General features: G+C 36.4%; 1 protein-coding gene across 1 annotated transcript in view; it reads right to left on the reverse strand.

Moving 5' to 3' along the window:
• Window positions 1–12,312, reverse strand: part of LRBA (LPS responsive beige-like anchor protein) — a 727,560-nt gene that overhangs the window by 93,968 nt on the left and 621,280 nt on the right. The gene's annotated exons all lie outside the window — the stretch shown is intronic.

Here is a 12,312-nt window from a genome sequence, read left to right on the forward strand (position 1 = left end):
CACCATGTTGACCAGGATGGTCTCGATCTCTTGACCTCGTGATCCACCCGCCTCGGCCTCCCAAAGTGCTGGGATTACAGGCGTGAGCCACCACGCCCGGCCCCTTTTATTTCTTAACTAATTTCTCCTCTTCCTGTTACAGGCATACAAATGAAATGTTTTTGCAAAGATTACTAACTGTCTGGATCCAGCGAATGCTCATCCTTTCTCATTTTACCTCTCTGCATTAACGTGTTTATTTCTCTCTTCTTCTCGCTTGACACTCTCTCTCCAGATTCTCTTTCTACAATTCTAAATTTCTTATTCATTTTCTTAATATAGGGTCTTTTCCCTCTAACTTTTCAGTGTTTATTCTCCTCAAGATTTAGTCCCAGGCTCTCTACTTCTGGGATAACCCAGGCTAGATGAGCCACACTTCAATTACTTCAACCAACAATTACTACCCTCTCTGGAGTTTCAAATCCAAAATGCCAACTGCCCCTTACACTGCTTTTTTTGGTGTGCTTCACGTAACTCAAACTTAATATATCAAAAACCAAATTAATAGTATTTCCTCCTGCAGTTGCTCCCTTTCTTGTTTTTCTGGTTGGAGACTAGGTCTTTCATCTAGTCAGCCATTCGGAAATGTGGCAGTCATCTTGACTTCTTTCTCCTCTCCCCACAAAACTTTATCTAATCAGACAATAAGCTTCCTAAGTATCTTCCAAATTCATTCTTTCTTTTCCTTTCACTGAGACTACCTTTGGTTTCATGCTTCATTATTTCTTTGTTCAATTATTCTATCGGTATCCAAACTGTTTCTTTATCTCTAAAATTTCCCTCTTCAATCCCTCCTCCATATGAATTACCATCCAAAACCTAGCCAACTCACTGCTCTCCTTAAAACTTTTCTCCATTCCCTAGGGCAGTGGATCTCCAAACACACACCAAAATTAGCTGGAGAACTTGTTAAAACAGAGATTGTTGGGCTCTCATCCAGTCCCTGTTTCAGCAGATCAGGGACAGAGTCCAAGGATTTGTCCTTATAACAAGATCTCAGGTGATATTGATGCTGCTCATCTAGGAACTCCTTTTGGTCACCACCTCCCCAAAGAAAAAAGTCTATACTATTTACAAGGCATTAAAGATTTTCGTATAATCTGCCTCCAGCCATATATTTCCATATACACCACCCACAGTTCTCTCAAACACATACTTCAGTCTACCATCTGAATTAAGTTTAGCTCATGTGGCTGCACGCAGTGGCTCACGCCTGTATTCTCAGCACACTAAGAGGCCAAGGGAGGTGCATCACTTGAGCCCAGGAGTTCAAAATCAGCCTGGCAGCCTGACAGCCTAGGCAACATGATGAAACTCCATCTCTACTAAAAATACAAAAAAATAAAAATAAAAAATAGCAAGGCATGGTAGAGTGCTTGTAGTCACAGCTACTTGGGAGGCTGATGTGGGAGGATCACTTGATCCTGGGCAGTTGAGGCTGCAGTGAGCTGTGACTGTTTCCACTGTACTCTGGCCTAGGTGACAGAGTAAGAACTTGTCTCAAAAAACAAAGCAAAACAAATCAAAAAACTGTTTAGCTCATGTACTGTACTATAACTTTGATGTTTTTCTTCACACCACTTCTTATATCTGTAATGTCCATTCCATCATCTTACTCCCTGCCTGGCAAATCCCTATTCATTCTCGAATACTAAGGTTAAATGTGGGTTTCTTGGCTAAGCCTTCCTCAACCTTCCTCAATCTTCCCAAGAAACAGAACAAGGCATTTCCTTTTTTGGTCCCAGAATATATATTTATTTTCTCTCTCTCTTTGTGTCTCTCTCTATATATATAATGTTAAATGCTTTCATGGTAACCTTGCTACTCCTTCGTAGTATATATTACAAAGTATCACATTTATATTACATGTTATCACGAGTTATATATTTATTTATGTTTTAATTTATTTATTATCTATCTCCCTTAATAAACAGTAAATTTCAAAAGGGCTGCTACTATATACCATCTTTCTCACTGCTGTATAACCAGTATGTAGTAAGTACTCACAAAATATTTGTAGAATGAATGACTATATCACTTAATTTATTTCTCTAATTAGTTACTGTCATGTCTGTCTGGTTCTCATAATGGCAGCCCCAAAGGGCAGGTGTCACAGTCTTCCAATTTTGTGATCACAGATCTAATTATCCAGGAGGCCCCTAATACATGTCTGTTGAATGAATGAATGGCATTTAAGAAATTCTTCTGATTTAGCACAATTCAATGTCTATGCTGAGGGACTATGATCTTAAAGCACTGAATAAGAAGCATGAAATTGGCCATAGCAACTTTACTTAGTTGATAAAGTGCTGGTTTGGCAGAGTTATAGAAAATGTGAAGAATTTCTGTGATTACTAGCCACTGCAAAATGAGCTGTCTGCAGTTTGTTAACAATACAATCAAATTTGAGGTAGAAAGATTACATGGGAAGAAAAAAGTGAAGTGGATATTAAAGTATCATCTTTCAAGGTTTTATTTTCTCTTCAATAGTGTCCAGAAGACAGATGCAAATGATATCCATAATACACTTGACAAAAGCTCAAGAAAGTCAGTATATTACGCAAAGAAAATGCACCTAGAGGTCAACTTGGGGGAAGTGCATTGACCACCACCACACTATAACAATATCAGCAGCACTGAACATTTAGTGAGTATTTATGCTGTGCCCAGCTTTATGCTAAATGTTTACATGGATAATTTTATTTAATCCTTACAATAATCCTATGAGATAAGCATCACATTTTTAAAAGCTGTTTTACAAATGAAACTAAAAATGCTTAAGCAAATTGTCTGATGTCATACAGCTAGTAAATGTCAGAGCTGTGACCTGAAACCCGATTTCTCTAACTCCTAAAGCCACATTAGCCACAACACATCCTTTTGAAAAATTCCGATGTAGAATGGTATATGCCAAGGCCGCATTATGAAAACTCTAAGAATATGAAGCCATTACATAACATGGATTATTTTTAATTGGTTTCACATATATCATTTAGAAATACTAGTAATAAGTATTGCTGAGTATATACTAAATCTGGTGTGCCATGTTGATGTGGAGGCTTTATACATTTTACTGTTCTTTCAACTGTTTTTTGCTTTGACACATGCATTTTTCAAACTAATACTTTCACCTGTATTACAGCTTATTTTTCTGTTTTATTCACTGAAATGTGAACTCCTAGAAGGTATAGGTTATACCTGTATTCCTGGAACTGAGCATATAGTAGATGCTCAATAAATATTTACTGAGCTGGATAAAAATTTATACTCTAGGCCTCTTTCGCATTAATTTAACCATACATTCATTATAATGTTTTATATCATAATGAAATATCATAAAATATATATACACACAGAGAGAGAAAGAGTGTGTGTGTGTGTGTGTGTGTGTGTGTGTGTGTGCGTATGTGAGAGACAGAGAGAGAGAGACAGAGACAGAGACAGACAGACAGACAGAGAGAGAGAGACAGAGTCACTTTGTTATCCTGGCTGGATTGCAGCGGTGTGAACACATCTCACTGCAGTCGTGACATCCTGGGCTGAAGTGATCATCCTGCCTCAGCCTCCCAAGTAGCTGGGATTACAAGCATGCCACCACACTCAGCGAATTTCTGTATTTTTTACAGAGATAGTTTCGCCATGTTGCCCAGGCTGGTCTCGAACTCTTGGACTCAAGCAATCTGCCTGCCTTGGCCTCCCAAAGTGATAGGATTATAGAAGTGAGGAACTGCGCCTGGTCTCATTATGATATTTTAAAAATAGCCATTAGAGCAAGACAGAGAATGATATAAATATATTAGCTGCTAATTTCAAAGACTATTACGAAAGAAGCAATTTAGTAAAACAAAAAAAACTATTTTAGGAATAGCTAATAGTAGGAGTTCATTCTGCAAATTTCTGAACATCCATGACATTAGCAACTTATTAAAATGTGATTTCATGCATTTTAATTTCTATATTTTGTTTTGACACAGGAACTATCTGATTTCTTTAAGTCAAAATACTGTGCAGAAAGAACAGAGAAAATTTCTGTTATTATTTAAATATTAATATTTAAATACTTAAATATTTTCATATAACTACGCAATGTGATTTTACGTTTCTGTTAATATTTGGAAAATATCTCAAATACTTCCAGGTAATAACACTGCTCAAACTAATCATTCAAAATAGTGATTAGATTTTTATTTAAAAAAAATGTACTGCACAAACATTATTTGTTTTTGTGATTCTAAAATCTCTTAAATGTACCATTTGACAAATGCTTTTAAATTAAAATACTATAGCTGATAAGAAACAACAATGTCACAGAATAAGGCTGTTCCAAGATATTTTTTTTAAGCTTTTCAGAAAACCCCTATGATACCTTGTAAGACACACTAGAATACCATAAAATATGAGTTGGAATCACTATCTTTATTAAATTAGGAGAATTGAATAAAGCACATAACTGTATTCACTAAGAGGTTATTTTCCTCCTTTGCTGTTCAAAACTCTTCTTTGTAGAATGTCTACCATTCAACTCATAGGATGCAATTATAAGGTCAGAATCTGGCAAATATATTAGAAGTAATCTAAGCATTTAATTTTTTCTTTAATATAAGGTGAAAAGACAAACAGCATGGCAAGAGTTAATTGAAACATTCCTCTTTGAGAGACTGCATTGAGGAGTGGGGGCTGGTGGATGGTGGGAGGAGGGAGCTAGGCCGAGGGATGAGAGATGCAGAGTTAATCAGGGAGCAAATCCAAAGCCAGGCATGGATAGGCCTCACTAATGAGCCTCAAGTACCCTGCAGTGGTTTTCAAACTTAACTGGCTTCAAACGATGCCACCCCATGACAGAATGCAGCTAGCCATAAGAGGAGGGTGATTAGAATAAATGACTGGAGTAATTAACTCTGATGTGAAACCACCTGATTGGAAAAGAGAAGCCAAGAGCTATTTAGCTGATGGTCCTCCACTAGAAAAAGGAAGCTTTCCCTTTCTCTTGTGTGGGTGTTCAGTTAGAACTCAACTCTTTCAAGTAGGTATTTGGTAGCACTAATGAAAAGCAGCTTTCATTTAAGGGCCTCTCAAGGGCCTTCCCATTCATTTTGAAAGGGGAAGAAAATAAAAGCTTCAAAGTAGAACTAATTTACTTTACTCCCCTACCTCTTAGTGAATTTTGCATTAGTGAAGTCTACATTAGTAGTTATGCTAACAAATTTACCTCCAAATAATGCCATCAAATACTAAAAATTTTATTTACAGAATAACTAGATATTAAGGCTAATTAAAAATTTTAAAAATTTCCTTTCTTTAAAAGTGTTTTACTTGAAAACTAACTTATAATTTATAATTGATTGTGGATTAGACACAGCACTTCCTTTAGAATAAGGAAGAAGTAAAGCATAAATGGGGTACATCTGTTTTTGAAGAGAAACCAGAGAATAAGGTTGAGGTAAGGAAAGAGAGTGTACACATTTTTGCAAAAAGACAGCTTTCTTACAGTGCAAATTGAGCCAAAGAATCCACCACACTCTCTGGCCTGCTTTATTTCAGGAATTACAAAGACTTGGGGGCATTACTGCCTGCTGTTTTACAAGTAATCATCAATTCATTGGGCCAATGTTGTTCTGTACCTGCTGAGTTAATGTTCCTCGGCACACCCCTCCCCCAAAAACAGGTTCACAAGCTGCCCAGTAACAACTACAGTGTAAGTAGCACATGTAACTTAGCAAATGTTTATGCCGAAACTCAGATTTATTTGACAGCTTTACACCTTTGGGCATGATATAATTAAATGTTTTGACAGCTAAACAAAAACTGTATAAATTTAAAAGCTATTAGGAGCTCAGCATCTAGAATCAAAATGGAGTAATTTGCTTATACCCTAAGCCACTTTTAGTCATGCATTCCAATAAAAACCATGAAGAGAGGGATAAATGTCTATACAAATGTTTTAGCTAATTTGTTCATATTCTGTGAAGAATATTCTCCTTATATTGATAATAAATGGCATATCAAAAAGGCAACATCAACACATTTAAGATTATCAATATAATCCCTAAACTTTGTATCTGGATATTTTCTGTATCTTCAGAAACGGTAATATTAAAAAGACACAGACTAAGAAATAGTATATTACTGTATTTTTAAAAGGTCACCATGTGCTTCATAAAAGAACTGAAAGCAACACAGAGGCAGTGAAGGATCCTTCAAACTCAGCCATTAATAACTCAAGGGGGTTAATTCTCATTCTCTCAAGGTGCCAGATGCCAGATTATCACAGTATGGATGCTGCTGTGGTCCTCAGAGATTTCAATTCTCACTTCATAATACCCCCAATTCACAGTTTACCTTCAGAGAAAACTACTGTTCTTTATCTGAGCTCCAGAAAATGTTTCCATCAGCGGTATTACTTAAACATAAGATTTAAAAACTCAGATACCTCTCAAAAAAGGAAAAAGAATACTATAAAGCAAAATTGTCCACTAAACTATCATTTTCTAGAAAATGAAAGGTTGTTTTATATCCATCTTGTGGTATCACATTATCACTCAGGACAGCACATACGGAGTACTGGCTAACAGTCTAACAAAAGTTAAATTTAAACAATATCTAACTTAGAACATTACTGAAGCATTTGCACGCTATGGACATATAAAAACATTTAAAATTTACTTTTCATTATGTAACCATCTAAGGAATACTGTATCTTCACTACAGGTAACAACGATCAGTTGTTTATTTAAAAAAACAAATCACTGAAATGTTTGAAAACCAGTCCACTTTTCATGTGGATGTTTATATTTCTCTTAATCATCCTTCTTGGAAAGACAGCTCTAAAGGAAGAAAATACTGAGAAGTAAATCCTGTTTAACTTACACAAGGTGATGTCAAGTAATTTAAAAAAACATATTCTAAAAAGAGCTTCTTATGTACACATCTAAAAACATTACTGCATTATCTAATTGTTCTCTTCCTCTCACTCATGTTAACAGGATAGATGTCTTTTTGTGTACCATATTTGGTTTCACTGGCACACAGCCTGAAAACAGATTAAACTGTTTGGAGTGTTCAAATATCTGATGGTGTATGGAGTGTGGGAATAAGGGACTGGAGACTCAGAAGCTGATAGTTCCCAAACAGCTAGTTTCCTTCTTTCTTTTTTAAAAATAAATGAACCTTGAGTCAGATTAATTAAACAGTGGTTATAAGGCTCAATATTCCTAGTAGATAAATAGATGTTCAAAGACTTAGTTAATTTCAGGGCCAAAGGTAAGTATTACTGAGTGTAAATTTTTTTAAAAGATGTCATTAAAATATTACATATTAAGGTGGTCCTCCTAATATAATCTTGATGTCTTTCAACTATCCCATTCTTTCTTTTCTCCACAGACATCACGTTTTGCAAAAATGTTATCAAATAATCAAATGTAATCAAACACATCTCACAAAGATGTATCTGCCAGACCTTCTGATTAGGAGATAACCAGTGGTGCTGATTTGATATAATTTAGCGGAAAGCACGAGAAGGTAGAATTTAACCCAGGTTGCCTTTTTTTTTTTTTTGAGACACAGCTTGACTTTTGTTGCCCAGGCTGGAGTGCAATGGCGCGATCTCGGCTCACTGCAACCTCCGCCTCTCGGGTTCAAGCGATTCCCCTGCCTCAGCCTCCTGAGTAGCTGGGATTATAGATATGCGCCACCACATCCAGCTAATCTTGTATTTTTAGTAGAGATGTGGTTTCTCCATGTTGGTCAGGCTGGTCTCGAACTCTCCACCTCAGGTGATCCGCCTGCCTTAGCCTCCCAAAGTGCTGGGATTACAGGCACGGGCCATGGCCCCAGGTTGCCTTTTTATAGGTAAACGTAGTTATACTTAGAAATTGCTGTGATGGCTCTAATGGTTCCACAACTTTTGGCTAAGATCCACTGGATATATACAAACATATGATGCCTAATAAAATATACTTTTTTTTTTAGACAAAAGACCTTCTCCTAAGAAATACAAGAGCTGCAAAATAATTATAACAAAATGCTTACTTATGCAGACTTTTAACTTTAGATCGATTGAAAGAACTATCAAACTTTTTGAGATAGATTTTGATAAATATTGTACATATGTAAAAAAGAAAATATAAATGAAATATTTGTAAAATGTTTTAGAGTCTACCTCTTCTGAACTGCTTCCTGATTCAAAGATGTTGATTTCCGTGTTTCTCCATACAGCACTGTCCTCCATGCCTTTGAGAGTACTACTGTAGTGAGGTAGCATTTTCTTAAGAGTCCTCCATTATTTTATTTTAACTTATCTTCCAAGTCCCACGCCACAAATTATGATTCTTGATCTTTTTGGCAGCCTTGCACACGTACCTTAGAACTGCCAGTGCTTTCTTCATCACTGCTCAACTTCTAGCCTCTTCCACTTTAGCTATGATACTTCTATCTTAATGCCTCCATTATGATAACTCTACCTTAAAACTTACCAAAATACATTAAGAAATAATGTTTTGTGGAGTGGAAGACAGTTTGGTAGTTTCTTACAAAACTAAACATTCTCCTACCACTTGATCTAGCAAATTGCATTCCTTGGTACTTACCTAAATGAGAGGAAAATTTATGTTCACACAAAAACCTGCACATGAATGCTTATAGAAGTTTTATTAATGACTGCCAAAAGTTGGACATCTTGACTGCAATCTCATGAGAAAGAGAGAGGGAGACAGACAGACAGAGAGAGAGGGAGGGGGGAAGAGGGAGAAAGAATGAGAATGAACCAGAACCACCTAGGTAAGCCACTCTCAAATTTCTGACCCAAAGAGACTATGAGAAAAAACAAAGTCTATTGTTGCTCTAACTGCTACATTTTTGAGTAATTTATTACATAGTAACAAACAACTAATACACCTCCTGGTCCATATTTTTCTCAAATCTGCTTTACCTGTTTCAACCCACACTGAACCTCATGGTAGTTATTTTCAACTAGGTTTTTTAGACGTAACCTAGACTGTCATCAACTTGACTACTCTCCATACCTACTTTGTTAATCCCTAATCTTGGTGAATCCTGTGATCTAATTTTCTGCCTTCTACACATGGGCTGCCATAATTTGTTGGAGAAAAATCAAAACTTACTAATAATTTTACTATAAACCCAAGCTATCTTCAGCTGGACCTCAAAAATTCTGAGTATTTTTGTGTTCCTAGTTCACTAACATCACACTCCCTTCAGTAGCTGCCTTCAATTACACAGCTGCCACCCTTTCCTTCTCAGAAAAGTATCTGCCCTTTGACTTCAAAATGAGGACATCATTAAATTTTTCTTGATTTTTTTTTCTTCTCCATTGAATAATGTCTATATTTCAACCTTACCTTTCCTCTTTTCCCTGTGTTTGGAGTAGGAAGTGTCCTCCACTTCCTATATGAATTCAATGCCCTATACCATCTAAAAATATAAGATGTACTGGTTTTCAATTTTTCCCCTTCTAAGATACTCCTTTTCTGAGACTATAATCTGCTCCAGACTCTGCTACCTAAAAAGAATTTCTTCTTTGACTCTATTACCATCCCAGAATTATTTCTTCTTTCACTGGATACCATACTTCTCAAAAAAAGCTATGTTCACCCACTCTGCAATCTTTTCAATACTTCACTCAACTCCTTGAAATCTAGACTTTACCAGAAACATCCCACGAAATCTTCCATTACCCTCCTTTATGTACGGATGAAACGTTTCTCCCTCTATGAGAATGAACTATTGTGGCAGAGACTGTTTTTTATCCACTATCCACTCCTTATTTTCTTTAAAAATAAAAATCTCACTTAGCCAAATATACATTTCCCTGTCTCCCTTATAACCTGATGAGGCCATGTGCTCAAGTTATGGCTAATGAGATATAAACAGGAGTAATGTGTTCCACTTCCAGTTGCTTATCTCAAAAGAAATGGGCATATTTCCTTTCCTTCTTCTTGCTGGCTGGGAAGTAAAGCAAACTAGACCTATCTTGAACCCAGAGATGGGAGTCACAGCTGGAAGATTCATTCTCCAGCTTTAGACTCCTGTTCTCTGTACTGTTACAGGAGAGAAAAATGAGGTGATATAAATGATACTACAGGTTGAGCATATCTAATCAAAAAAATTCAAAATCCAAAATGCTCCAAAATATGAATTTTTTTGGTCACTAACATGATGCTAAAAGGAAATGCTTATTGAAGAATTTCAGATTTCAGATTTTTGGATTAGGGATGCTCAACCATAAGTATAGTGCAAACATTCCCAAATGTAAAAGAAATCCAAAACTTGAAGTACTTCTGGTCCCAAACATTTCAGATAAAGGATACTCAACTGGTACACATAATATATCAAAAGCATATAATTCATAAGTATGTGAATGAGAAATAGTAAGACTCTAAAATACAGTTGCTTAAATATCAGAAAGAACAGCTTGGCCTGAACTGTAACTAATATACTCAGTGTACAGTCAGGGTCTAGCAGGAAACAGAAGAAATAATCAGATGAAAATTTGAAGATAATAAAGATTCTATTCACAGAAATCATCAAGGGAACCAATAATTTGGAGAAACCTGCAGGCCTGTAACAATGAGAGGGCATATAACCCATAAGCTTGTAAGAGTAAGAGGGGAATTAACATTACTAAAGCTCGGCCAGGCGCGGTGGCTCAAGCCTGTAATCCCAGCACTTTGGGAGGCCGAGGCGGGTGGATCACGAGGTCAAGAGATCGAGACCATCCTGGTCAACATGGTGAAACCCCGTTTCTACTAAAAATACAAAAAATTAGCTGAGCATGGTGGTGCATGCCTGTAATCCCAGCTACTCAGTAGGCTGAGGCAGGAGAATTGCCTGAACCCAGGAGGCGGAGGTTGCGGTGAGCCGAGATCGCGCCATTGCACTCCAGCCTGGGTAACAAGAGCGAAACTCTGTCTCAAAAAAAAAAAAAATATATATATATATATATTACTAAAGCTCATTGAGTACTAAAGCTGCAGAAGGGAAGCTGTCTAGCTGTAGCTGTAGCTTTAACTATCGCTGCAGAAGACCTACAGCCCTGAAGCAGACAGAAAGTGGGAACAAGAAGAAATGTGACCCCTTTCTCCTCCTTCTGTCCTGTCTCCTGTTTTTCATGGTGATCAGCCCTACAAGGCATAAGAGGGGACAGAAGGGAGTTGGGGGTAACGACTTGGTGGGTAATGCTGGAGAATATCCAGAACACTATTGCTAAATTAAAAGCGTATTACTACATCAGCATTGGCTACTTTTGACCACGTTGAAGCATATTTTTAACCATTCAATTCCTCTTGAAACAGTCTCTCTACTTACTTCTTTAACACTATGCACTCTTCTATGACTGCTCGTGGTATCATTTTTATAGGTTCCTCTTTCTCTTCTTGTTTCCTGAAAGAGAAGTGTTTCCCAGAGCTCTGTTTCTGGATTATTGGGCTCTATGTGGTATTGTAAGGTGAAGTCATAAACTCTCTCTATCTTCAACTATCACTCAATATAGATATGCACCAAATCTCCATCTCTAACACTGATTTCTCCCCTGGAGCTAAGTCAAAGTTTGCATATTTAAATGGAATCCAAATAGGTAAAAATAATTAATCAAGCAAACAATATAATTAGAGAGAGAGAAAGGCTGTAGACATCTAGAAAGATATGCCTATCTATATCTACAAGGGTGGCTATCACTGAGTTCCAGTTGATTTTGCCATGAAGTAATATAACCCCAGCACTTCATAGTCTAACTTCGTAGAAATACAGATTTGGAAAAAGGAGGAGTGTCTTTATTTTACTGCCTTTTTTTTTTTTAATGGCAACTCCTTTTATTAAAATATTAGGTAATTTATTTCAGAAATAAAATTGAAAACCCTCTAACTAAAAAACACTCCAAAGTGTTGAATGAAACAAAAATGTTTTTAGGTTGGCACAAAATTGCAATTTTTGCCTAAATAAAATAAAACCTTTTGATTCTGAAATAATTTTAGACTTCCAGAAAAAATACATAAATAGTATAGAGTTCAAGTATATACCCTTCACCCAGCTTCCCCTAATGTTAGCAACTTATATAATCAAAGAAATATTAGCAAAACCAAAATATATACTAAACCATGGAGATTTTGTAATGTTTAACCAGCTTTTGTCCAATACCCTTTTTCTATTGGAGGATCCAACCCAGACTCCCACACTGCATTTAGCTATTGTGTCTATCAATTACAAAGGAAAAAAAAAATTACAAGTTTTTAAATGAACACTGAGTTAGAAAGAAAACAG

This window comes from Cebus imitator, unplaced genomic scaffold (assembly GCF_001604975.1).
Source record: "Cebus imitator isolate Cc_AM_T3 unplaced genomic scaffold, Cebus_imitator-1.0 Scaffold4, whole genome shotgun sequence".
Taxonomy (NCBI): Eukaryota; Metazoa; Chordata; class Mammalia; order Primates; family Cebidae; genus Cebus; species Cebus imitator.